At 49.6% G+C, this 26,220-nt stretch overlaps 1 protein-coding gene and 1 non-coding gene across 2 annotated transcripts in view; both read right to left on the reverse strand.

The window, feature by feature from the left end:
* LOC107120633 (unconventional myosin-Id-like) overlaps window positions 1-26,220 on the reverse strand; it is a 196,059-nt gene that overhangs the window by 6,283 nt on the left and 163,556 nt on the right. The gene's annotated exons all lie outside the window — the stretch shown is intronic.
* On the reverse strand, window positions 9,463-9,534 carry TRNAG-GCC. The gene has a single exon. It is a non-coding gene; the product is annotated as a tRNA-Gly (tRNA).

A 26,220-nucleotide genomic window follows, 5' to 3' on the forward strand; every position in this document is an offset into this window, starting at 1 on the left:
TCATTAGCATAATAGGCCACACCCAACAGCAGAAACACATTAGCATATTAGGCCACACCCCTGACACAGCAGCTCATTAACATATTAGGCCACACCCCCACGTTGCCAGAAGTGTGGTCATCCAGCCACACCCACCTTTTGCTTCTTATTCTGTTTACCTTGTTTGTTATCAAAACCCAGGGCTTTTTTTGTAGCAGGAACTCCTTTGCATGTTAGGCCACTCACCCTTAATGTAGCCAATCCTAATGAGTTTCTGCGGTTGGGTGTGGCCTATTATGCTAATGAGTTCCTGCTGGGCGTGGCCAACTCGGGAGCCAGCCGGAACTCCGTTCCTGTGCGTTCCTGCCCCAAAATAGAAAGTTTATGTACTTTGCAGAGACCTGTGGTGTCCATCTTTGCAAAACAATACTGGCCGCTGATTCTGCCTCTTATGACTATGTGGACTCCTCCTATCATGGATGGTTAAAAGATAAATGACTTCGCATACCCGACTATGTTCAATGTATTACTAGCATTTTAGATTCATATGGAAATAAGCTGATGTATTGATCTCCTACTATTGGGGTTTTAGTCATTAGTGGGTTTCTTTTTCTTTCTCCTTAGAGGTAGTTTCCCTTCCTATATTTTCATTTGTAGTGTTGTAAAAAAAACAACAATAAAAAAAGTTATCAAGTTCCACTGAATACATGGACTTTATGCCTTATCTTCAAAGGAGGGAATATTATCTCTTATGCCTTATTATAGTTACAGTATGCATAAATGCTGCTGCTGTTGTTGTTGTGACACCACCAAATTTTTAATTGTTTAATATATCGTTTTGGCCATCTTTGATGGTTTTCTCTACTAGTGGAATTTGTATATTTGATATACCATTGCCAAGCTTGGAGGGGGGGCAACAGTGCTTGGAGGGGGGCAACAGTGGGAGGGCTTCTAGTGCCCTGGCCCCACTGCTGGACCTCCTGATGGCACCTGGTCTTTTTGGCCACTGTGTGACCCAGAGTGTTGGACTGGATGGACCATTGGCCTGATCCAACACTGGCTTCTCTTATGTTCTTATGGATAAATATATTGAGCAGAGGTCCCTCAGTGGCTATTAGCCACAAGGTATAGATAGGATCTCTCAGTCTAAGGCAAGTGTTGCTCTCTATTCTTGGTGCTTGGGGGGGGGAGCAACAGTGGGAGGGCTTCTAGTGCCCTGGCCCCACTGCTGGACCTCCTGATGGCACCTGGTCTTTTTGGCCACTGTGTGACCCAGAGTGTTGGACTGGATGGACCATTGGCCTGATCCAACACTGGCTTCTCTTATGTTCTTATGGATAAATATATGAAGCAGAGGTCCTTCAGTGGCTATTAGCCACAAGGTATAGATAGGATCTCTCAGTCTAAGGCAAGGGATGCTCTTGGTGCTTGGGGGGGCAACAGTGGGAGGGCTCCTAGTGTCCTGGCCCCACTGGTGGACCTCCTGAGGGCACCTGGTATTTTTGGCCACTGTGTGACCCAGAGTGTTGGACCGGATGCGCCATTGGCCTGATCCAGCACTGGCCTCTCTTATGTTCTTATTAGGCTTGCCAAATGTGCCCGGGGGGCGGGTAACCCCCCGCTTCAGAGCCCCCGATTCCCACCCTGGCGGAATCGGGGCCCGGGGGGAACCCCGCCCCCGAAGCCGCGTCACCGGAGGTGACGCAGCCACGTTGCCGACGTTGGGGGTGTGGCTGAGCTCGTTGGGGGGGAAAACCATATGTTTTCCCCCCAACGAGCTCGGCCACGCCCCCCAACGTCGGCAGCGCACACACGGACTGCTCTCAGACGGGACGGAGCCTCCCCCGCTGGTGAGTGAAAACTATTTGGCAACCCTAGTTCTTATGTCAGTTCCCACAAGGCACAGGCCCCAGGAGTATGGCCTAGCACACATCCCACACTCCCCTGCAGAGCCACAAACTGCACAGGGACGTTCCCGCAGCGGGAACCAAGCGGTCTCTTAGGGAAGGTCATCCCATCACTGACCTTCTCATCAAGGAACAAACTTCTGAAAAACCCCAAGGCTCCCTGGAACACAATCTGGAAAAACAAACAAACCCCACCTTGGTCTAGCTCTTCCTTCTCAGTTTAGAACTGTAAAGGAGATTCCCTGCTAATCTTCTTTGGACCTGGGTTAAGTGCATTAGCTCACACACCTTGTGGCTGTCAAAGGCAGCTTTTGTATGCTTGGGAGCAGGGGTCATTTCGTAGAAAAAGAGCTAGGGGAACTCATTAGCATAACTCATTAGCATATGCCACACACCCTGACATCAGGGGCCCGGCGGTGGACCTGTAAGGCCAGCGGGAGTGCGAGGAAGCCCCGCCAAGGCCCTCCCTGGCCCCAGGCAGGCAGGGGTGGGGAGAGGCGGGGAGGAAGCAACTCACCCTCCCTCTTCTCCTGCCTCCTCCTGGCTGAATGAGGGCTGAAAGCGGGGCGGCCGGAAGCAGGGGGCGGGGCTTCGTCATGTGCCCCGCCCCCTGCACCTCACCTGGGGGAACTGCGTTCCCCCCCCCCGAAATGACCTATGCTTGAGAGGCTTAAAGTACCCCTGCCACCTTCTATGGATCCTACAGCGGCCTTCAGGTCCTGGCTGACCGGTCCAGCAAAGAAACTCGACACTTCCTTGCCTCTGCAGCCCCCATCTTGGTCCACTCCAGCATTCAGATGGATCCCGTTTCAAGACAAAGAGGTCTCCTCCCCCCCCCCCCATCCCCATGTTGGATGATCGTTCTGGGAAAGGAAACCAGTGCCTCTCACTGCAGCCCCACACAAATCAACTCCAATCTTCTTTGCCAAGCCACAGTGGGTGGCTTAAAGCCAGGCGTCATTTTGTAGAAAAAGAGGTGCAGGAGCTCATTAGCATAACTCATTAGCATAACTCATTTGCATATGCCACACCCCCTGGCATCACCGGACGTGTGTCAGAAGGCAACACCCACTGCTCAGGCTCCACTAGGCTGTTTTGGATTGCTAGCTATGGGGGGGGGGAACATGCAGATCTGTCCTCGCAGAGGAGGGAGAGCTTGTACCTGAATAAAACTTGGTCTTAAAGGTGCCACTGGACTGTTTTGGACCGGGGGCCGGGGGGGGGGGCTCTGCAGCTTACCTGGCTGCTTCTTGCTCTGACTGAGGGCTGCTGGGAGCAGGGGGTGGGGCTTGTTGCATGTGCCCGCCCCTGGGCTCCGCTCCTGTAGGAAATGACCCCTGCTTAAAGCAAAGATCACCACATTGCATGGAACAAAGTGCATCCTTTACTTCCTTCAGAGATTGTTCTGCACGTGTTTCAGGGAGGCTGCGTGGAGCCACAGCAAAAAAAAAAAAAAAAAACCCAAAAAATAAAAGCCAAACGATAGCTTTCATTAAGACCAAGCGATGTAACACCGCAGTGTGCAAAGCGTTCCGTTCCCCAGAACTCGGCATCAGGCCGGATGTCTTAAGAAAATTAAAGCAGGGGTGGGTGAAAGAAGGATGACTCCGGGCCCGATCTTAAGGGCTCTCATCTTGTAAGCAGTGCATGTGTGAAATGCTAAGATGTAAAATAATGCTGGAGCCAAGTTGCCCCCTTGGCCTTCTGGGCAGAAGAAACAAAGAAACACACACACACACACACACCAAAAAAAGAAAGGAAGAAAGAGAAAAGCTCTATTTTTGGTGACACTTCAGCGCCATAGACATGAAGAATACACAAGCCCCGATCAAGAGAGAGTCAGACCTTCAGCTTCCCTGTGGTGTTTACATCCTTCTCTCAGGATACTGGATGGCAAGATGCAAAGGTGTACGCCTGGGTGCCACCGAGTGACAGCTTGCATGCATTAAATGCCGCCAGAAAGCGCTTCTCATTTCATCTCAAACAATAAGGACGTAAGAGAAGCCATGCTGGAGCAGGCCAGTGACCCATCCAGTCCAACACTCTGTGTCACACGGTGGTCCAGATCCAGGTGCCCTCAGGAAATCCACCAGCGGGGCCAGAACTCCAGAAGCCCTCCCACTGTTGCACCCACCCGAGCACCAAGAAGACAGAGCATCACTGCCCCAGACAGAGTGTTCCATCTATACCTTGTGGCTAATAGCCACTGATGGACCTCCGCTCCATATGTTTATCCAATCCCCTCTATGCTTGTAGCCGCTGTCACTTCTTGCGGCAGTGAATTCCATGTGTTGATGACTCTTTGGGTGAAGAAGGATTTAAGGACTCTTTGGGTGCGTTCAGACGGGGCATTTGCAACGGTATAGGTGCCGGTTGCAATCGGTGAACTTACCGGCGTTCACACGTAGAACATCTGCCTTCCGTCCCTAACCGTTGCAAAGCCCTTTAAACCGTTGTACTCTGCCACTAGGTCCCCAAGTGGTGGTATCCTGAGTACAACGGTTGTAATCGGTTTACCCCCGTCTGATCGCTCTCCACCGGTGTCTAGCCACTTCCGTTTGGAAGCCCGAGGCTTCTGATTTTCGCCCGCCATTTTTTTTTTTAGGTTGCGGATATGCGCTTGGGCGAAGCTTCGTCCCGGCGTTTGTTTTTTTAAAAAAGAAAAGGCCCTTAGTTTAACTTTCCGGAGGAGTCCGGGACTTCAGGGAGGCCAGTTTGGGCTTTAAACTTTAAAGGTAAGTCCTTACCTTTAAACTTTAAATGTAATACGGGGTGTTTTGAGCATGCGCAAAGATCACCATTCTGTGGATTGCTGCCTATGCGCATGCTCAAATTGAGTTTTTAAAAAAAACAAAACGCCGACACCGCAGCATGTGAACGGGCATACAGCGATGGGCTCCGCTGTGAGGGAGGTAAGTGTGATCGCGTTTCAGCCGGCATAAACTGTACCGGTTCCAACCGGTATAGTTTATGCCGGCTGAAACGCCCTGTCTGAACATACCCTTTGGGTGAAGAAGAACAATACAGTGCCACAGAGGGCTGCCATCTCCAGACAGGCAGGCATCAGGCGGTGCGCTCTTGAGGGACATGTGGACGTGAGAGTCAGCCTTTGGACTTAGTTTTTTCTTACTCCCAAGACACTTTGGGCTGGGTGTATACTCCACACCATCACACAAACACAGAAAAGAGAGCGGTGGTGTCGTGTAGTGGTCAGAATGTCAGTCTAGGATCTGGGGAAACCAGGTTCAAATCCCCGCTCATACCATGGAAGCTTGCTGGGTGACCTTGGGCCAGTCACACTCTCTCAGGCTAACCTACCTCACAGGGTTGTCGTGAGGAAAGATGTGAATGGCTTTGGGTCCCCATTAGGGGGAATAATGACTTAATAAAGTAAATAATAAAAAAGCAAGGCTCTGTATTGGTGTCAGGCTTCCCACAGCATCAAGGATGTACACTGTTGTAGAAAGGTTTTACTTTATTTGAAGCTATAGGTGCATGTACAGGATCACTGTTAGGTATGAAGGGAAAGCAACGAGCATGACAGGTTATAGTACATTCAAACATCTGAGCAGAGGTAGATTCGCGGGGGATCGCGGGGGAACGCAGTTCCCCCGGGTGAGGTGTGGGGGGGGCACACAACGAAGCCCCACCCCCTGCTTCCGGCCGCCCCGCTTCCGGCCCTCATTCAGCCAGGAGGAGGCAGGAGAAGAGAGAGGGTAAGTTGCTTCCTCCCTGCCTCTCCCCACCCCTGCCTGCCTGGGGCCAGGGAGGGCCTTCGCGGGGCTTCCTTGCACTCCCGCCGGCCTTGCAGGTCCACCGCCGGGCCCCTGATGTCAGGGGGTGTGGCATATGCTAATGAGGTATGCTAATGAGTTCCCCTAGCTCTTTTTCTACGAAAGGACCCCTGCACCTGTGGCCCAATTGCGGGACTTCCCGCGCGCGCCATCGGGCCTGAGAGCAAACGCTTCTAGTCGGCATAACATATCTCCTTCCCACGGCTCTCCGTGAGATCACCCAAGCAACTATCTAGCAGCGAACCACCTGTGGCCTTGAGAGATATACATGTTCCAACAGCTAAGCAATTAAGCGCATCAACAGGTCTACATATGAATCCGAAAGCAAGTAAGCGCATACATGTGAAACCCAGGGGAAAAAAAGAAATTTGGCAGCTTGCTGACAATTGGCTGCAGTACCAGCACCCTCACAACCTCCGTTTCCATTAAAAAAAACCCCAACAGCTCTGACTCTGGTACATTTTTAGCTCTCACCACTACCGAGATGGGCTTGAAAGAGGGAGGGGAGAAGGTAGGGTTGCCAAATTTAGATCGTCCGGGAGCGGGGGGCTCCCGGACGATCACGGGCACGTGCGCGCGCGTCACCCGGAAGTGACGTCGCACGCTGGGGGCGGGGGTTTCCCCTGGGCCCCGATTCCGGCGCGCCGGTAATCGGAGGTCCGAAGCGGGGGAATCCCCGCCCCCCCGGCTGCATTTGGCAGCCCTAGGAGAAGGTTGGGCGATTCTGCATCTGGCATTCGCTCCGCATTTTCTCAACACGGAGGAAAAGGTGCAGCTCAAAATCTCATTTAAATACCTTGGGGCAATGCTGTACCGACTGCAAAGTCACCACTGAACAACCATAGAACGGCCATAAATCCAGGGCTATTTTTGGGCAGGAACGCACAGGAACGGAGTTCCGGCTGGCTCCCAAGTTGGCCACGCCCAGCAGGAACTCATTAGCATAACAGGCCACACCCAACAGCAGGAACTCATTAGGACTGGCTACATTAGGGGTGTGTGGCCTAACATGCAAAGGAGATCCTGCTCCAAAAAAAGGCCCTGGGTTTTGACAACAAACAAGGTAAAGAGAATAAGAAGCAAAAGGTGGGTGTGGCTGGATGACCACACTTCTTGTAACATGGGGGTGCGGCCTAATGTGCTAATGAGCTGTGCTGTCAGGGGTGTGGCCTAATATGCTAATGAGTTTCTGCTGTTCGGTGTGGCCTATTATGCTAATAGGTTCCTGCTGGGCTTTTTCTATAAAAAGAGCCCTGCATAAATCTATGCAGAAGGCACCATAAAACCTGGTGATCAAAGGAAGCGAACGTGCCATAAAAATCCGGTGACCAAAGGAAGTGAAAGCAGCAGGGGAATTTCTGTTCCAACTCGGTTTTGGTAAAACAATGGAGGGAAAAGCCAATGCAGAATTGCCCCTTGTTTGAAATCTCAGGAGGAAAAGAGGGCTCGGAGCAAGCTGGCAAAACGTCCTGGGCCGACAGTCCCCTGCAGAGCTCCTTGCCCTGCCTCATGATGAACACATGAAGGTTTAGCAAAAGCAAAATTACAAACACGCCCATTAAGAATCTGTGCTTCCTTGGTAAACAACTGGATGCGAAAGGACGAGAAGTAGGAACAGCACCCTGTCGATTTCATCAGAACTTCACAGGAAATTATGAGCACAGACAACAGACCAGTTTGGTGACCTCTGGCCTCGAGACAGTGCAAAAATGATTTGTCTAATGTGTGCGAGAGAAACTGTTTCTCCTCCTCCTCCTCCGTCACTGGACCTGGGACCAAATACCCCCCCCCCCCCCCTTTTTGTAAAAACCAGCGATGAGGGCCTAGCCAACTGTTTGTGCCACAAGATTCCCCAGATGTGTTTTAATACAAACCAGAGGGCCACGTGCAGCTTTGGGACTACGGCTTGCACGGCCTTGCTCACACAACACAGTAAGCAAACGCCAGAGCAGAGGAAGATGCAAATATTTGCAACCACAGAAGGACTGTGAAAACATGGCTTCGGCCTTTGAGCTGTAACTAAGACCTGGATGTTTCAGCACTGAAATCCAAGACTGAACAGAAACAGCAGAGGAGGCTTTGAAAGGGTGGAGACAAGTTGTGTTAACACATACCTAGCAGGAGGAGTCCAGTGTCCTCTAGGGGTAATTCGGGATACACAGACTCACATCTTGTACTGTCCAAATTTCCTCATCCAGGATTACAGCCTACGCGTCTCCAAAGCCAGCTTTAGGTGTGCGCATTGCAAAAGGCACCCAAAGTCCGCCTTCTCCCTTTTGGCATGGCACGGAGCAAGACAGATGACAAAGAGAACACAACGACGGCTCCCCAGACCCATCTGCAAACCCAATTCTTCCATGTCCCAGCCACAAGATTTCAGGCGGCCCAGCACCCAGTGGGGCGACGGGCGAGACCATGAAATGGCCAGGGAACATCTCTTGCTGACATCAGTGAAAGCTGTGCACGGTTCCATCCCCCCCCACACTCAGTGGTCAATTCAGGGGTCATTTCCTGCAGGAGCGCACAGGAGCGGAGCTCCGGCAGTAAGGAGCCCAGGGGGCGGGCACATGCAACAAGCCCCACCCCCTGCTCCCAGCAGCCCTCAGAGGAAGAAGCGGCCAGGTAAGTTGCAGAGCCCCCCCCCCCGGCCCGCCTTCAGGTACAAGCTCTCCCTCCTCTGTGAGGGCAGATCTACACGTTCCCCCCTCCCCAATAGCTAGCAATCCAAAAGAGTCCAGTGGAGCCTGAGCGGTGGGTGTTGCCTTCTGACACACTTCTGGTGATGTCAGGGGGCGTGGCATATGCAGATAAGTTATGCTAATGAGTTATGCTAATGAGCTCCTGCACCTCTTTTTCTACGAAATGACCCCTGGTGGTCACGCCCAATTGATCCCCATTCAGTGACCGAATGCTAGTCGGCAGACCCCCACTTGGTGGTGGTGGGAAGCGGCATCGGGTTATAGCTGGCTTCTATGAAACCCGTGGGGGTTTCAAGGCCGGAGAGGTTCAGAGGCAGTTTGCCACTGCCTGCCCCCACGCCCCGGCCCTGGTATTCCTCGGACGTCTCCCTCTGAGGAATGGGGCTAGCCTGGGCTACCCGGTTTACCCCTCACTGACCTTCCCTCCTCTGAAGGACGCCACGTTCCCCTCCCCATGCAAACCATTTCTGCACATTGGCAGCCGCTGAGAAGCAGCGCCCTCCCCTAACGACCCTACAGCTCTCCTCCGGGATAACAAGATGCAACAGGGGCAGACAGAGGCAGAAAGCAGCAATGGATCGCTCCCTTGCCTACCTAACTGGTGTCTGGAGAACTGAGGGTGGAGGTCAGCAGGACTGGGGGGGGGGGAGCCAGGCCACCCCTCAAGAGAGAAAACTGTGCTCACATGAAGCCGCCTTATGATACCGAATCAGACCCACCGTCTGTCTACTCAGACTGGCAGCAGCTCTCTCCAGGGTCTCAGGTTAGAGGTCTTTCCCATCACCTCCTGCCAGACTCTTTTCAGTGGAGATGCCGGGGACTAAACCTGGGACCTTCTGAATGCCAAGCAGGGGCTCTACCCACTGAGCCACAGTCCCTCTTTACAGCTCTCCAGGGTCTCAGGTTAGAGGTCTTTCCCATCACCTCCTGCCAGACCCTTTTCAGTGGAGATGCCGGGGACTGAACCCGGGACCTTCTGCATGCCAAGCAGGGGCTCTCCCACTGAGCCACAGCCCCTCTTTACAGCTCTCCAGGGTCTCAGGCGGAGGTCTTTCAATTCACCTCCTGCCAGACCCTTTTACCTGGAGATGCCGGGGACTGAACCCGGGACCTTCTGCATGGCAAGCAGGGGCTCTACCACTGAGCCACAGCCCCTCTTTACAGCTCTCCAGGGTCTCAGGCGGAGGTCTTTCAATTCACCTCCTGCCAGACCCTTTTCAGTGGAGATGCCAGGGACTGAACCTGGGACCTTCTGCATGCCAAGCAGGGGCTCTACCCACTGAGCTGTGGGCCCTCAAAACAGCCAACCCAGCCCTCGATTATCACAGAGTCCTTTTCTTCCAAGATAAACAGACTTAGCCTGGGAACGTGAACGGCAGGGTGTGTGTGTGTGTGTGTGTGTGTGACAGGATGCCCTCAGGAATTCCTTCCTTGGCCATATTGACAGCTCTTGGAAGGCATCATCAGAAATTCAGAGCTGCTTGCTACGTGCACAAATTGTGCCACCTTCTGCTGCACCCGTGGCAGGACAGAGAACAGGGTGTGTGTGTGTGTTCAAAATGGAAGCCGCCAGAGATCACCAGCCTATTCTATGCATCCTTTCCTTTGAAGGAATGAGATAATCGAGCAGTGTGTGCAGGAGGAGGGAGGGGGAGGGGGGCAGCGGGGATGGAGATGGAGATGGGGATGGGAGAGAGAGAAAACCGCTTTTTCAAATGCCGCAACCCTCTCGGTCTCAGTTACCATAGCAACCTGGATATTAGCCTGTTCAATCTGAGACTGCACTCCTGCCAACCAGCTAGAAGATGCAATGGACATGCGGGGCTCTCATTAGGGCTTCGGGGGAAAAAACGAAAGAAACAGAAAAACTGGGGAGGGTTACAGCCGCTGCCTCTTTTATGGATGGCGGTTGACAACCCAAATAATAAGGGCATCCATCAGGGCCATCAAGATATACGTAAACCTTTGGCACGGGCAGCATTTTACGTCCTGTCCTGTCCTATTTATTTTTAAGAAGGATGCACGCAGCGGCGCTTGCGAGTGCTTCTGCCTTCTCACAAAATATCCATGTTCAAGATCGAAGGTGGGCAGGGCAGGGGAGAGGAGAGAGAGAAGGCTCTGAACAGCTCTTGCCTGCTGATAGCCGTTTCCTGTCACGACAGGAAGTGGAACAGGAAGCATCTCAAAGCATGAAGCGTCTTCTAGTTGGGCTCATGCCCCGTTTTGCTGAGCCACGCGTTGCTGTGCCCGCAGCTACCTGAAGCAGCATCTTCCACCCAAGGGACTGGCAGAGCGCCAGGGTGGCGGGCGGGCGCTGGGCACCAGGCACTTGCAAAAAGCCCTCCACGACAAAAGCTGGACTTTGAACACAGGTCGGCTTTGTCTGCTGAGCCACGAAACAGGCAATGCATGCTTCACCAGAAACCACAAACACGGCATATGCCTGAATACCAGCAAACCCCCCCACCCCCCACCCCCACTTCGCCGCCGGTTTCTGGCTCTTCTCCCATTTGGGAACTAAACCCCCTTGAGGACGGTCATCACGGGTCTTCCATGAGTGCTCCTCCTTTCTTACGGCACCTGTCCAGCACCCTTCGAAAGCCATTCAAGAGAAGCCCTCGTTGGGACTCCCTTTCAGTGGCTGGAGAGAAAAAAGGAAGAGGGGGGCGGTTAATATACAGTCACCCCTGGAGATGAGGGAGGCTGTGTTCCAGAACATTCTGAATCCAGCTGCAAATCCGGCCAGTGTCACAGTAAGAGTACAGCCAGGGGTCATTTCCTGCAGGAGCGCACAGGAGCGGAGCTCCGGCAGTAAAGATCCCAAGGGGCGGGCACATGCAACAAGCCCCACCCCCTGCTCCCAGCAGCCAGGTAAGTTGCAGAGCCAAAACAGTCCAGTGGCACCTTTAAGACCAAGTTTCATTCAGGTACAAGCTCTCTCTCCTCTGCGAGGACAGATCGGCATGTCCCTCGTCCCCCCCAATAGCTAGCAATCCAAAACAGTCCAGTGGAGCCTGAGCGGTGGGTGTTGCCTTCTGACACAATTCCGGTGATGTCAGGGGGTGTGGCATATGCAAATGAGTTATGCTAATGAGTTATGCTAATGAGCTCCCACACCTCTTTTTCTACAAAATGACCCCTGAGTACAACTAAGGAATGCATGAAATGCAGAATCATCACGTGACCCAGTCCCATCACAAAAAAGGATGTTGCAGGCTGGATCTCGAATACAGGACTCAGAACTGAGCTCTGGAGAGTACGGCTGCGACCAGGCCTATATGATCTATACTAGAGCGTGCAGCTTGCTGAAACTAGGATCCTAATGTGGAATTTTGCATGACTGAGTGTGCCATGTTAATATTTATGCTCTGCTTCGCTTCTGTGTTTAGATCTCTGACTGGCTCTGTAACCCAAACCCTATCGCATTGCTTATCAAGAGTCCTCGCTATTGATTGTCTTGGCTCACTCTATATAATCCGCCTTGAGTCCAAGCGAGAAAGGCGGACTATGGATAACACAAATAAATATCTTTCCCTTGTCCTGAAGTTCAGTGATGAACAAGCCCTTCCAACGCAAAAGTCAGACGTCACCCACTCCCTGCCCTCCCGGGATACATCTACGACACAGCAAGAAGCAGTAGGAAAGAACAGACGTCCAGGAGCACCTGAAAGACTGAGCCTGTTCAAAATAAATACAACATTTGTGGCAGGGGGTGAGCGTTCACGAGTCACTGCTCACTTCTTCACTTGTTCTGAAGACGTGAGCAGTGACTCAGGAAAGCTCAACCCCTGCCACAAATGTTGTTCGTCTTTAAGGTGCTCCTGGACTCTTGCTCTTTTCTACTGCTGCTGTTACAGACAGACTCACATGGCAGCCCATCTTTATCTAACAGCAAGAAGCAGTCGGTGCAGTTCCTGCTCTCGTTACAGTGCTGATGGTGAACAACGGCAAGGGCCACCATTCTAAGACGGGATGGGTTGCTAGACTGCCCGGCTGCTTGGAGGACAGACCATCTCCACAACCTCACTCCCGTCATAAGGGCAAAAAGGCCCATTCCTTCCCAACTGAACATAAGGGACAACTCCCTGTCCTTCTCTGAATTCTTAACTTGGCTGCTTTTATGTCTGTTTGGAGTAAAAGGCGCCTGAAGAAAATGGAGGCACCTCTGCCCTCATGGAATCTATACTGACAGCCTGGTACCCTTTCTGTTAACAGGTTGCAGAAACTGTATTCTGCCCATGCGTACTAAAAAGTAAAGGTAAAGGTTCCCTTGTTTGAAAGCCAGTTGAATCCGACTCTAGGGTTGCGGTGCTCATCCCCGTTTCAAAGCCAAAGAGCCAGCGCTGTCCAAAGACATTTCCATGGTCATGTGGCCGGCATGACTAAACACCAAGGCGCACGGAACGCTGTGACCTTCCCACCGAAGTGGTCCCTATTTATCTACTTGCAATGTCTTGCTTTCGAACTGCTAGGTTGGCAGGAGCTGGAACTAGAGACGGGAGCTCACTCCGTCATGCAGCACCCGGGTCTTGAACTGCTGAACTACTGACCTTCCACAGCCTGCAGTTCAGTGTCTAAATTCTATGAATGAAAAAAAAAAATCAGATGCTCTCGATAAGAGTTCTGTGCAACTCAAGAGGCTGCTTCTCTGGTAACATTTAACAGTCCTCCTGAGGGTTCTGCCCTGTCTGTTACCACACCATCATTTCTACCTCTCAGGGTTTTAAGAAGAAGCAGTTTCTGAGAACCGCGTAACTGGGCATAAAAGAAGACACATGCTTGCGCTAATGCATCCAAGGAAAGGGACGTCAGAATAGAAGATTCGGCCCCAAGGAGGCAGAAGCCAGGAAAAGAGAGTCTTGCAGGCTGACAGAAAGTGCTCAAGGAGTAATTAACAAAGCAGGGGATTCTATATTTGAACAGTTCACAGTATCTGGAAAGGGAACATACGCCAGACAGTATTAAAACAAAGTGGCTGTTCACACTCTCTTGGTGTTTTGCATCAGCCAGCAAAGGTGGAGGGGGGAAAAAAACTAAGAAGCAAGTCTGACAGCTAACTTCCAGCTCCTAAACTGTGAAAAACACAGACCACATTGGGACTGGCTACTGCACTGCAATTCTGCAGCAAATCAGAGTGCGGTAGCAGGCATAGAATTCAGTGAATTTAAAAAAAACCACCCAAATTTCTAGTCTGAAGGCTGCGAAGACCTGCAGAATGACATTCTTAAATCTGCTCCGTTTACATACACAGATGTGCTTTGCACAGTCTACCTTTTCTTGGAACAGAATTCTGATTCACTTTAAAAACATAACCCTGGCTTTGCTGTTCGGCTTCCTTGGTTTGTGCTCCTTTCCACAGCTCTCAGATTATTCACAATCCTGGCAGCCCCATGTGGGGCTAGTCTGTGGAAATGGGACACTGAACACATATGAAGCTGCCTTCTACTGAATCTGACCAAGAACAACCAACAAATAACAACTGTGTACTGATCAACCCACCCAAAAGCAATAAAAGAGAGACTACAATACAATGCAAAACATGTAATCCATCATAGGACAATACATGAATATAATCCAGAATAACAGTCTCCTGAAACCCAATCTGGAATAGGTGTCCACAATGAAGTCAGGTACACTTTACAGAAGTCAGATGTCCAATCCTTTTCAACACTTTTCCTAGGTACAAGAAGTGTTTCGGACTTCAGGTCCTTCCACAGGAGCTATAAGCCAATCCTGTAAGTCTCTTAGCAGATTCTTAATAAGTACAATCATTCCGGTTTTAAGTGGGCTAGGTCTCCTATATTTTAGAAAGCACCTGTAAGGGTTGCTACTACGTAAGTTGGACCAAACAGCCTCAACTGAATCTGCCCATCAGAGTCACGATTGTCGACTTGGACTGGCAGCAGCTCTCTAGGGTCTCCGGCAGAAAAAGGTCTTTCACATCACCTACTGCCAGATCCTTTCAGGTGGGCAGCCACGTTGATCTGAAGCAACAGAACAAAGTTTGAGTCCAGTCGGGCACCTTTAAGACCAACAAAGTTTAATTCTGGGGTAAAGCTTTCGTGTGCAGGCACATTTCTGATAGATAAAGAAGTGTGCACATACATGAAAGCTTATACCCAGAATTAAACTGTGTTGGTCTTATAGGTGCCGCTGGACTCAAATTTTGTTCTTGTTGTTATTCAGTCGCACAGTCGAGTCCGACTCTTCGCGACCCCATGGACCAGATCACGCCAGGCCCTCCTGTCTTCCGCCATTCTCTGACGTTTGCTCAGTTTCATGTTCGTTGCTTCTATGACACTGTCTAACCATCTCATCCTTTGCCGTCCCCGTCTTCTTTGACCTTCAATCTTTCCCAGCATCAGGGTTTTCTTCTCCAGTGAGTGCTCCCTTCTCATTGGGTGGCCAAAGTATCTGAGCTTCAGTTTCATTATCTGGCCTTCCAGGGAACAGTCAGGGTTGATTTCTTTTAGGATGGACTGATTTGATCTCCTTGCAGTCCAGGGGACTCTCAAGAGTCTTCTCCAGCACCATAGTTCAATTCGGCGCTCGGCCTTCCTTATAGGCCAACTCTCGCAGCCATACATGACTACTGGGAATACCATTGCTATGACCATGCGGACTTTTGTTGGAAGGCTGATGTCTCTTATGTATCCCACATCAAATCCAGTTGCACCTTTTCATAATGTCCATCGAGGAAGGATTCTCAGCTGGGTGTTTCTGGGGTCCCAAGGGCAACGGAATCTGAGCTCAAATGAATCAAGTAGCAGGGGACAGAGACTGTCTTCTGGATTCCCTTTCTTTGTCTGTTCTTGCTGAATCTCTGCAACTGGCTTGTTCTCTCCCAAGTCCAGCAGAGTGCTGTTGACTCCAAAGGTAGACTTCCACGCTGGGGACGCTGGGGGAATTGTCAGCAGACTGGTGGTGGGTGGCCGTGGAAAGAGTGGCTCCCCTTTGTCCTTCCGGTGTTGCCTTCTGTCCTCTTTTCCCTATTAAAGTGGGCACTGCAGCTTCAGAGGTCCAAGCTTTTGCTATTTTAGGTGCCCTAATAAAACCACAGAGTCACACAGAGTTGGAAGGGGCCACAGAGGCCTGGGAATACCATTGCTTTGACCATGCGGACTTTTGTTGGCAGGGTGATGTCTCTACTTTTTATCATGCTGTTTAGGTTCGCCATCGCTTTCCTCCCAAGGAGCAGGCGTCTTTTAATTTCATGGCTGCTGTCACAGGGTGAAGAAGTGCTTCCTTTTATCCGTTCTAACCCGACCGCTCAGCAATTTCATGGAGTGCCCACGAGTTCTTGTATGGTGAGAAAGGGAGAAAAGTACCTCTCTCTCTACCTGCTCTATCCCATGCATAATCTTCCTTCAGATACGTTGAAACTGACTTCTTCAAGCCTTACACATAGGTAGAGAGATTCAGGTGGGCAGCTGTGCTGGTCTGAAGCAACACGGCACCTTCAAGACCAACAAAGTTTTATCCTGGTTATAAGCTTTTGTGTGCAGGCACACGGAAGCTTATACCCAGAATGAAACTTTGCAGGCCTCAAAGGTGCCACTCTGGGCCCCGACTTTGTTCTCTTGGAGGGGGAGGTTAGTTTCATTTTGCACCATATGACCTGCCTCTGGAAGGGCAGCGCTCGCAGGCTCCCGTCCACAATGCACTGACTCCCCTTCAGGTGACACCTTTGGCTTGGACAGGCTAACCTGGGGAGGATGAGTGCGTCCAGGTGGAGGGAAAAGTTGGTGGGTGAAGGGCCCTGCCGCCAAGCAGGGGAAGGGATTAGATGGCCTGCTGTGTTTCTAATTGCCTGTCCCTGGCAGCAAGTGTAATCACGGGCGCCTGCAGAGCTGTCTGACCTGTGCGGTGGGGATTAAGCAGGTCAAATGCCTCCGAGTGGCCCTGAATTGCAGCTAGTCAAGACAGAGACGGCCTTAAGCCTCGTCTGGAGTCTTTTGTACGCTCATCTCTCTCGGCAAGGCTTTTATCTGTGCCGTGCAACCAGGCACTCCTGCATAAGCCCCCCACCCCCACCGAGCTCGGCCTCACATATTTAGTATTGCAAAACCTTTCCCTTAGAACCTGCTGGGGGGGGAAGAGGGTCACCACCACCACAGGCCCCCTATCTTCCGCTGAACGCAGCCCGGATTGAAAGACCCCTTCAGCCTGCACATTCGGGAATCCAGAACGCAGAGTGACTGTAACTGCCATGGAACGAATGCCAGCTTTCGAAGTGAGGCACGCTCTGACCCCATCATCAGCAACAGGGAATTAATTCAAAGCTACAATCTGTGAACACGAACGACTGCCCTTTCTGCTTCGACTGCCCATGCCCAATTTGTGCAGGCCTGAAAAGGGCAACTCGCTGCCAGGAGAGCTGTCTCCTTTAAATCAGAGACCTATTTCTGCTCCCGATTCCTGATTTACCTAGAGAGAAGTCTCACTTCACAGAAACTAGCAGAGAGAGAAAGATAGAAAGAAAGAGAAGAAAGAAAGAAAGAGAGAGAACAAAGAGAAGAAAGAGAGAGAGAAAGAGAAGAGAAGAAAGAGAAGAGAAGAAAAAGAAGAAAGAAAGGAAGGAAGGAAGGAAGGAAGGAAGGAAGGAAGGCTTGTGCTGGTTGCAAAGAAGAAAAGGTTGCTGGATTCCAGAAGTGAGAAGTTTCCTGACTTGGGTTTCAGATCACTTTCCCTAGCAGCCTGTTTGGTGGGGCCGGCTGCTAGGGAGACACAATCTGAAAACTGGGAGGGACGCTTTTAAGTAAAAACACTACCCAGCCCACTCCGAGCTGCAAGAGGTTTAATTGGGATTAGCAAGATTACTGAACGATGGGATTGGCCAGTCCAGGGAATTGAAATAGAGCATTCAGCTTCCTTTCTAAAAAGAAGAGCTGGGATGACATTGGCCAAGAATCCACACCTCCTTCAGCCCAGATCTGCGGGGTCTAGTCATGTTCATTCAGCGGCAAAAGAAAGACACCCTACATGTGGTGCGCAGGCAGAACGCGGAGGCAGCCCTGCTGCATCGGACCAATGGGCCTGCCAAGTCCAGCCCCCTGCATTCTACTGTGGCCAACCAAATGCCCCGGCACAAAGTCATAGAGATTAGATCCTTGCCTGCTGCTGCTCTCCGACAGCTGGTAAGGAGGAACCACAGTCTTGACAGAAACAAAACAAGAGTGCCGTTTGAATTCAAATACAGTCCAAAGATTACAGGGACTCATGAATCACAAATGGCAATCATGATTTTTTTGTGTGATTTGCTATTCCTTAAATCCTTGTAACCTTTGGACTGTATTTGAACGAGAATGGTCATTCCTCAGTCACTGCAGTTTTTCAAACTGTATTTCTTGTTACTGTATATTCTTCTGCAGGTATTGCAACGATCATCTTAATATATTCACAGCACAATGTTTTTTCCTGCCCCCTAACAATTGGCGCCCCAAGCCGTATCCCCTTTGAACAAGGTGCTCCCCTTCCGCCATTATGGCTAACAGCCATTTCATTGATCTGCCCAAACTCCTTTTGTTGGGTATTACAAGTGGAAAACACTCAGTATATCTGGGGTTAAATGTTTGTTTATGTTACTCACAGGAAGTCACATGTTTCTCATGTAACCAATGTTCTTTAGATGTAGGAAGCCCGGGAATTTTCTCCCTGATCTAGGGATTTGATTGGGACTAAAGTGTCAAGGTGTATTACCAGTTTATGGCTTCTCTTCCCATCTTTGTTTGCTGTTCTGAAGAAGAAGTAAGAGTAGCCATAATCTCTCTTCTAGTTTTGTCTTTGTAGTGTAAGGATGTAGCCGATTATGCTCTGTTGTTATTTTCATCCCAGTTACCCTTCCCGTGCTAGAATTTAGTAAAAACTTTATATTTTAATCACAGATGGACTCTCAGTCTGAATTATTTTACTCAGGCTCTGCTGGGCTATATTATCTCTGCTAAATACCATTTTTCAATATCTCACTACCACCCAACACCTTTCAAAGGTACTTGGACACATGAACACATGAATCTGCCTCATGCGGCCCCATACTGAATCAGACCACTTTGGTCCATCAAGCTCCGTATTGTCTACTCATATCTCCAGGATCGCAGGTGGAGGTCTTTCGCATCACCCACTGCGTTATTTAATTGAATTAAATAAACAAATAATTGGAGATGCCGGGGATTGAACCAGGGACCTTCTGCATGCCAAGCAGAGGCTCTACCACTAAGCCACAGCCCCTCTTAAACTAGTGACTAATACCACATCCCGAAGCATTAATTATAGGATGTATTATGCAGTCTTCTGGATTGACTGGCCATCAACTTTGTCGGGTTCCCCCAAGTTCTAGCGTTTTGAGATACGTTCTCCCCAATTTCCCACACCACACATCATTTTATCTCCTATTATGCCACACATTCATTCTTTTCCTAAACTGACTTTAGTCCTTCTTCACAGGAAACTTTTTCCAAACCCTTGATCCTTTTGCCTAAATCAGAGTGCCTGTTAAAGATCATCTTGTTTGGGTTGATTCTGAATGCTGGGTTATTACGGATAAACGATAGTTTTGATAAGCAGGACTTTGAATATTTTATTGTGTGAGTTACTGCATCAGGTTGCTGGTTTAAGGATGAGCTTTCCCAGAGCTTTTTTTGTAGACAAAGCCCAGTAGGAACTCATTAGCATATTAGGACACACCCTGACAACACAGCTCATTAGCATATTAGGCCACACCCCCATGTTACCAGAAGTAACCTTTTGCTTCTTATTCTGTTTACCTTGTTTGTTGTCAAAACCCAGGGCTTTTTTTTTTGGTAGCAGGAACTCCTTTGCATGTTAGGCCACACATCCCTAATATAGCCAATCCTAATGAGTTTCTGCTATTGGGTGTGGCCTATTATGCTAATGCGTTCCTGCTGGGTGTGGCCAACTCGGGAGCCAGCCGGAACTCCGTTCCTGTGTGTTCCTGCCCAAAAATAGCCCTGAGCTTTCCTTTTGAATGGGATGGGTTAGGAATCCAAACACTGATGTCAGATTCTGGCCTGTATCCACTACTGTTTATTAAGGCAGGTCCTGGCAGCTCTGTAGATATTAGAGAAGCAAAAAGATACAGACAATAACCTAGACTAAAGGTCCAGGAACAGGACGGAAGGCCTAAACTTCAAGAGGTTCATGCCATGCTCCACAGAATTTAAAAGGTGGTAAAAGCACTGGCATATAACTAAAGAAAGCGACGTGGATGTAACTCTCTGCTGTGGCATACATTGTCCTCTGCTTCTAGCATCAGAAAAATGACACACACACCTTAGCCCTGCAGGAGTGAGAAGGGTTCGTGCTCAATGCTATTTTTGTTGCGTGATGAGCCCACAGCCTACACCACTCTACTTCTCTGCCATAAAAACTGGGGTAGTCGCCAAAAAACTGCCAATTACCTGCAGCAAGACAGTGAGCTGTACACAACTGATCTCTCTTCGGCTAATTCACTGGCACTGCTCCTAGAATTCTGGGGTGGCCAGTCTGGGGCACGATCCCCCCCCCCCCCCACACACACACTCCAGTCTGTGTTTGGAATGCATCCATCATATTAATTGCTATCTGAAATGAATCTTATCCAGACTCAGAGCTGCATTCAAAAAACAGCAGACTGTAAACAGATGAATTTAATTTCAAAAAGCAACGTGTGGAGTATTAGTATTTACTACAGTCAGAAGAACACTTATTGCATTAGAAGACTCATTAGGAGATTGATCATTCAAACTGGGACTGAAGGAAAAATATTCCTTAAACTATAAAATCTAAGAGACTTTATATGAGGGGGAAACATTAAGGAAATGAAATACTGACATGGTCATCTATTAAGAGCAAATTCCGGATTTGCCAATTCACGCTTTAAGGGATTCATTTGACCGCGGTGTTACTATTATCAGCTTGCTCTGATGTCAGAATGAATGGGAAATAACACTGAGTTGGATACAGAATAAACTGGCAATTTCCAACAATTCCCCCCTTCTACCACAGGACCCCCCCCTCCAAACGCCATTCCTCTGGGTCCCCCAGAAACAGCATTTCATGGAGACTGGGAGGCTGGAGGGGAGGCAAGAAAGTTCCATTCTACCACTGAAAGATTTCGTCAGATCCAATCCACTAAACATTTTAAAAGAAGAAGAAGAAGAGATTGGATTCATACCCCGCCCTTCAGTACCCAAAGGTGTCTCAGAGCAGCTTACAAACTCCTCTCCCTTCCCCTCCCCACAACAGACACCCTGTGAGGTCGGTGGGGCTGAGAGAGCTCTGACAGAAACGGCTCTTTTTCAAGGACAGCTCTTGTCAGAACTACGGCTTGCCCAAGGTCATCCAGCAGGTGCAAGTGGAGGAGTGGGGAATCAAACCCAGTTCTCCCAGATTAGAGTCCGCACACTTAACCACTACATCAAAATGAAATGGCTGCCAGGATGTGCACGTGTGGGAGACCAATTGCAAAATGGCTGCCACAAGTGACAAAGCCAATCACAAAATGTTAGGAGGTTAGGAGGTTCCAGGGCAAGCATTTTCTGGTGATGGAGGCAGTGGTTTCCAAGTGGGTGTTCCCTAGGGCTGCCAGCCCCCCGGTCCCAGCGGAGGGTTTTGGGGGGCCTCTCCCCACCGCGGACCAGCTGGCTGGTGGGGGAAACCCTGCCCCTAAACAGGGACATCGCCGTGCAATATCCCTGATGCAATGATGTCACCTAAAAGTTGGGGACGACACGCAGGGGACGCTCTGGTTTTTGGGCTAACTTTATGGTTGAAGCCCAATTTTACCATAGAGTTTGTCTAAAGCTGCGGTGGCTCAGAGGTTAAGATGCTGAACTGTAGACAGGAAGGTCTGTAGTTTGACAGTTCGAGACCATATATCTCCATGGAAAATGCCACACATTTTGTTAGCCTTTAAGGTGGTACTAGCTCTTTTGAGGTGCGGTGGCTCAAGTGGTTAAGACGCTAAACTGCAGGCTGTGGAAGGTCGGTAGTTCAGCAGTTCAAGACCCGAGTTACCGCATGACGGAGTGAGCTCCCCTCTCTAGTTCCAGCTCCTGCCAACCGAGCAGTTCGAAAGCAAGAAATTGCAAGTAGATAAATAGGTACCACTCCGGTGGGAAGGGAACAGCATTCCGTGCGCTTTGGTGTTTAGTCATGCCGGCCACATGACCACAGAAACGTCTTCGGACAGCGCTGGCTCTTTGGCTTGGAAACGGAGATGAGCACTGCCCCCTAGAGTCGGATTTGACTGGCTTTTGAGCAAGGGAAACCTTTACTTTTACTTTACCTTGTCGAAAAATCAGAGCGTCCCTGACATGATGACATCACTTCTGGTTGCCCCCCAAATCCCCCCACTGGAACAGCGAGGGGACCTGGAAACCCCAATGCTCCCTGCAGACACAAAGGTGATGGCTCTTGGATTCTTCTGAAGCTCCTCCTGCTCCACTGTGACAGAGGGAAGCCAGCGCTGGCTCTTTGCTTTGGGGGAAAAGCAAACAGGAGCCAAGAAACACACAGATGGGCGGTGCTCACAAGCACCATGTTGCAGGTCACTGGCATAGGCTGTTCTGTGAATCTGAAAACAGGGAACTATGCAAAGCATGCACTTGGGAAAGCACATTAAAAAAAGAAAAGAAACCCAGAGGCTTGTTGTTGTTCAGTCGCACAGTCGAGTCCGACTCTTTGCGACCCCATGGACCAGATCACGCCAGGCCTTCCGGTCTTCCGCCGTCCTCTGAAGTTGGCTCAACTTCATGTTCGTTGCATCCATGACACTGTCTAACCATCTCATCCTTTGCCGTCCCCGTCTTCTTTGACCTTTAATCTTTCCCAGCATCAGGGTCTTCTCCAGTGAGTGCTCCCTTCTCATTGGGTGGCCAAAGTATTTGAGCTTCAGTTTCATTATCTGGCCTTCCAGGGAACAGTCAGGGTTGATTTCTTTTAGGATTGACTGATTTGATCTCCTTGCAGTCCAAGGGACTCTCAAGAGTCTTCTCTAGCACCATAGTTCAAAAGAGTCTATTCTTCGGCGCTCAGCCTTCCTTATAGTCCAACTCTCGCAGCCATACATGACTACTGGGAATACCACTGCTTTGACCATGCGGACTTTTGTTGGCAGGGTGATGTCTCTACTTTTTATCATGCTGTTTAGGTTCGCCATCGCTTTCCTCCCAAGGAGCAGGCGTCTTTTAATTTCATGGCTGCTGTCACAGTCTGCGGTGATCTGGGATCCCAGGAACGTGAAGTCTGTCACTACTTCCACGACTAACCCAGAGGCTTCCAGTGCATAAAAATATCTTTTAAAAAATCACTGTCCCCTCCAGAGCCAGTGACAATGAAATACAGTTCAACAACTCTGCCTCAAAACCAACTTCCATCACAGCCAGGCTGTTGCGAATGAATGGCTGGGCTAGAGATGTGAAGGCCCGGGGAAAAAACGGAAAAAAATTGGAAAAAACCCGGGTTTTCCCCCCGTTTTTTTCCTGAAGCCTTTTTGTTTTTTCCCAAAAAATTGGAAAAATTGAAAAAAGAAAAAAAAATGATTATGGAACATTTTAACATGATGAATAAAATATTTTAAGACAAGGTGTTCAAATATTTTCCAAATCATTTCTAAAATATATATATATGGTATCAGATTGATCTAATTTCTGTGCACTGAGGACAAGCAAGTCCTAGGTTACAAACTGAACTCTCCAATGCAAGAACAAGATGCATTTCTTCCTTTAGGAGGTGCGATTGTCAGAAGAAAATAAAAAATCTAGAAAAGACAAAAGAAATGCTAATGTAGCTTTTTTTTTCAATTTTTCCGAAAATTTCCGTTTCCCCTCGAAAAAAACCGGGAAAAAACCTGGGTTTTTCCCCCGAGCTTCAAAATTTCCAGAAATTTTACATCTCTAGGCTGGGCCCAGATCTGTACCTAGAAGGTCCTGAGGGTGAGTGGCTGAAGCTGCAAACCCAGACTGAACACAGGCACAACAGCCAGGCACTTGACAGTCATACCAAGCTCACCAACGAAGAGACTTCCTCAGTAACAGCCAGGGCTGCTGTCCCATACCACCCTCCCGTCTGAAGTGTGCTCTGAGTCCGAAACACACCCAAGTCCCTAACAGCTGTGGAAACCATGAGACAAGGGTGCCTTCCGGCCAGTGAGCCAGCTGCAGCACTTCCTGGGCAAGCAAGATCTGGCCAGTCTGGTGCATACCCTGGCAACATCAAGATTAGACTACTGCAGAGAACCATACGTGGGGCTGCCATTGAGGACTGTCTGGGCGTGAGCACTGATACAGAATGCTGTGGGCAGAAGGAGTGGGTTGGGGGGGCCGTATCGCTCCAGCCTTGTTCCATCTACACGGGCTCCCAGTTTGCTTCCTGGACCAATGCAGCGTGCTTGGGGTCAGCATACCGGAAGGGTAATCGATTCCCATATGAACCTCCCTGACCACTCTGGTTGTCTTCAGAGGGCATCTCCGGACACCCTGGCCCTCTAAGGTTGGACGAAGGGCATTCTTGGTCGTGGTGCAGAAAACTTTGAAACTCCCTCCCAATGCTCCCTCTAACCTGCGGAGTCTTGTGAGCCAAAGTTCTACTTTGTGAGCTACCGGCATTAAAGTTGTGAGCGAGCGATTCAGCTTCTGCATAAATTCGTTTGCTCTGGAGCCATCCTTCCTGAGCGGAGACAAAAATGTGTGAGCCGGAGGCTAAAAAACTGTGAGCTAGCTCACACTAACTCAGCTTAGAGGGAACACTGCTCCCTCCCCGTGGAGATTCGTCTGTCTCCCTCGACTAATGTCTTCTGTCAACAAGCAATGGCTTCCCCCCTTCCCATTTGCATGTTTACGATTTTATTGTCTACTGTTCAGGACGTGACACCAAGAAAACAAATGAAGTAGCATTTATCGTAAGCAAGAAATTTGCTTGTGCAATGGAAGGCTTCTCAACAGTCAATGATCGAATTATGACCATCCGAATTCGTGCCAAACCCCTCATCAGCATCACCATTGTCCAAGTCTATGCCCCAACAACTGATCCAACAGAACTCCACACAGAGGGTTACTATGCCATCGTCCAAGAAACTCTGAAAACAATGCCCCAAAAGTCATCGTTTACATACTGGGAGTTTTCAGTGCAAAAGTTGGCACCCAAGCTGAGACGGGCATCACGGGTGGATTTGGACTTAGGGAAAGGAATGATTCAGGCAATCGTTTGGTACAATTTCGCCAAGGAAACAGCTTTTGAATCATGAATGCTTGGTTCAAACAGCACAAACGGCGCTTATATACTTGGATCTCTCCAAACGAACTACACCGTAATCAGATTGAGTCTGCTCTATGCAATCATAGATGGACCAATTCAGTACTTGCTGTCAAGACATATCCAGGCGCCGACTGTGGTTCAGACCATGAATTGTTGGTGGCTAAAATCAGAGTCAAGCTATGCAATATCAAAAGGACAGCATCACTAAAGAAGTTTAATGTCACCATCACCAAAGTCCCACCCACATACACAATTGAGGTAAAAAATAGGTTTGAACAGCTGGACACGGCTGAGAAAACGCTTGTCGAACTGTGGCAGGAAATTCATTTGACGACTGTCGAAATAGCAGCTGAACATAAACCATACAAGAAGCCCAAGAAAAGTGCCTCTCAGACGGAACCATAAAAATAGCGGGGCAAAGAAAAGCAGCCAAAGCAGCAGGGAAATGGGAAGAAGCAAGAAGACTGAACGCAGATTTCCAGGGGACAGCCAGGAATGACAATGAAGTTCTGTGGGACGAGCGTCGCAAACAGCTAGAAGAGGACTGCGTAAAGGCCCACACCAAGCTCGCATTTATGCAAGCCAAAAAGATTTGAACACCCTTTAGTGCCCATAAGGGTAAAGGTAAAGGTTCCCTTGCTCGAAAGCCAGTCGAATCCCACTCTAGGGTTGCGGTGCTCATCTCCGTTTCAAAGCCGAAGAGCCAGCGCTGTCCAAAGACATTTCCGTGGTCATGTGGCCAGCATGACTAAACACCAAGGCGCATGGAACGCTGTTACCTTCCCACGGAAGTGGTACCTTATTTATCTACTTGCAATTTCTTGCTTTCCAACTGCTAGGTTGGCAGGAGCTGGAACTAGAGACGGGAGCTCCATCATGCGGCACACTCGGGTCTCGAACCGCTGAACTACTGACCTTCCACAGACTGCAGTTCAGCGTCTTAACCACTTGAGCCACCGCAGCTCTACTGCCCGTAAAGGCATTATCAAAAGCAAGCAAGGGAAAGCACTGTCCAACCAACAAGATGTCAAAAAACAAATGGCGAGAATACACAGAAGAGCTGTACACTAGTAGCAAAGAAGCCCAACCTCAGGATACCAAGGAGAGGGGAGTTGAGAAAAAGAACCAGCCATCCTTGAGGAAGAGATCATGCGGGCAATGAGCCAACTACCAAACAACAAGGCTCCAGGTGTTGACATCATCGCTGCAGAATTGCTGAGGCCTATACCACCTGCAATCATCAGAGCCCTGGGTCAGAAAATTTGGGAAACCAACACACAGTTGTGTTCATTCCACTACCAAAAAAAGGGAGACTCCAAAGACTGCTCCAATTATCACACAATTGCTCTCGTCCCTCACATTAGCAAAGTTCTGCTTAAAATTATACAACCACCCCTGCCACCACAACCATTGAAAGGGAATTACCAGATGTTCAAGCTGGCTTCTGAAGGGGATGTGGCACTCGCGACCATATATCAAATCTGCATTGGATTATGGAGAAATCTCATGTCAAAAGAGTATCTACTTATGCTTCATCGACTACAAGAAAGCCTTTGACTGTGTCGATCACGACAAGCTGTGGAGAGC

The sequence above is a fragment of the Gekko japonicus genome, unplaced genomic scaffold (genome assembly GCF_001447785.1).
Source record: "Gekko japonicus isolate JY-2015 unplaced genomic scaffold, Gekko_japonicus_V1.1 scaffold1434, whole genome shotgun sequence".
In the NCBI taxonomy this organism is placed as follows: Eukaryota; Metazoa; Chordata; class Lepidosauria; order Squamata; family Gekkonidae; genus Gekko; species Gekko japonicus.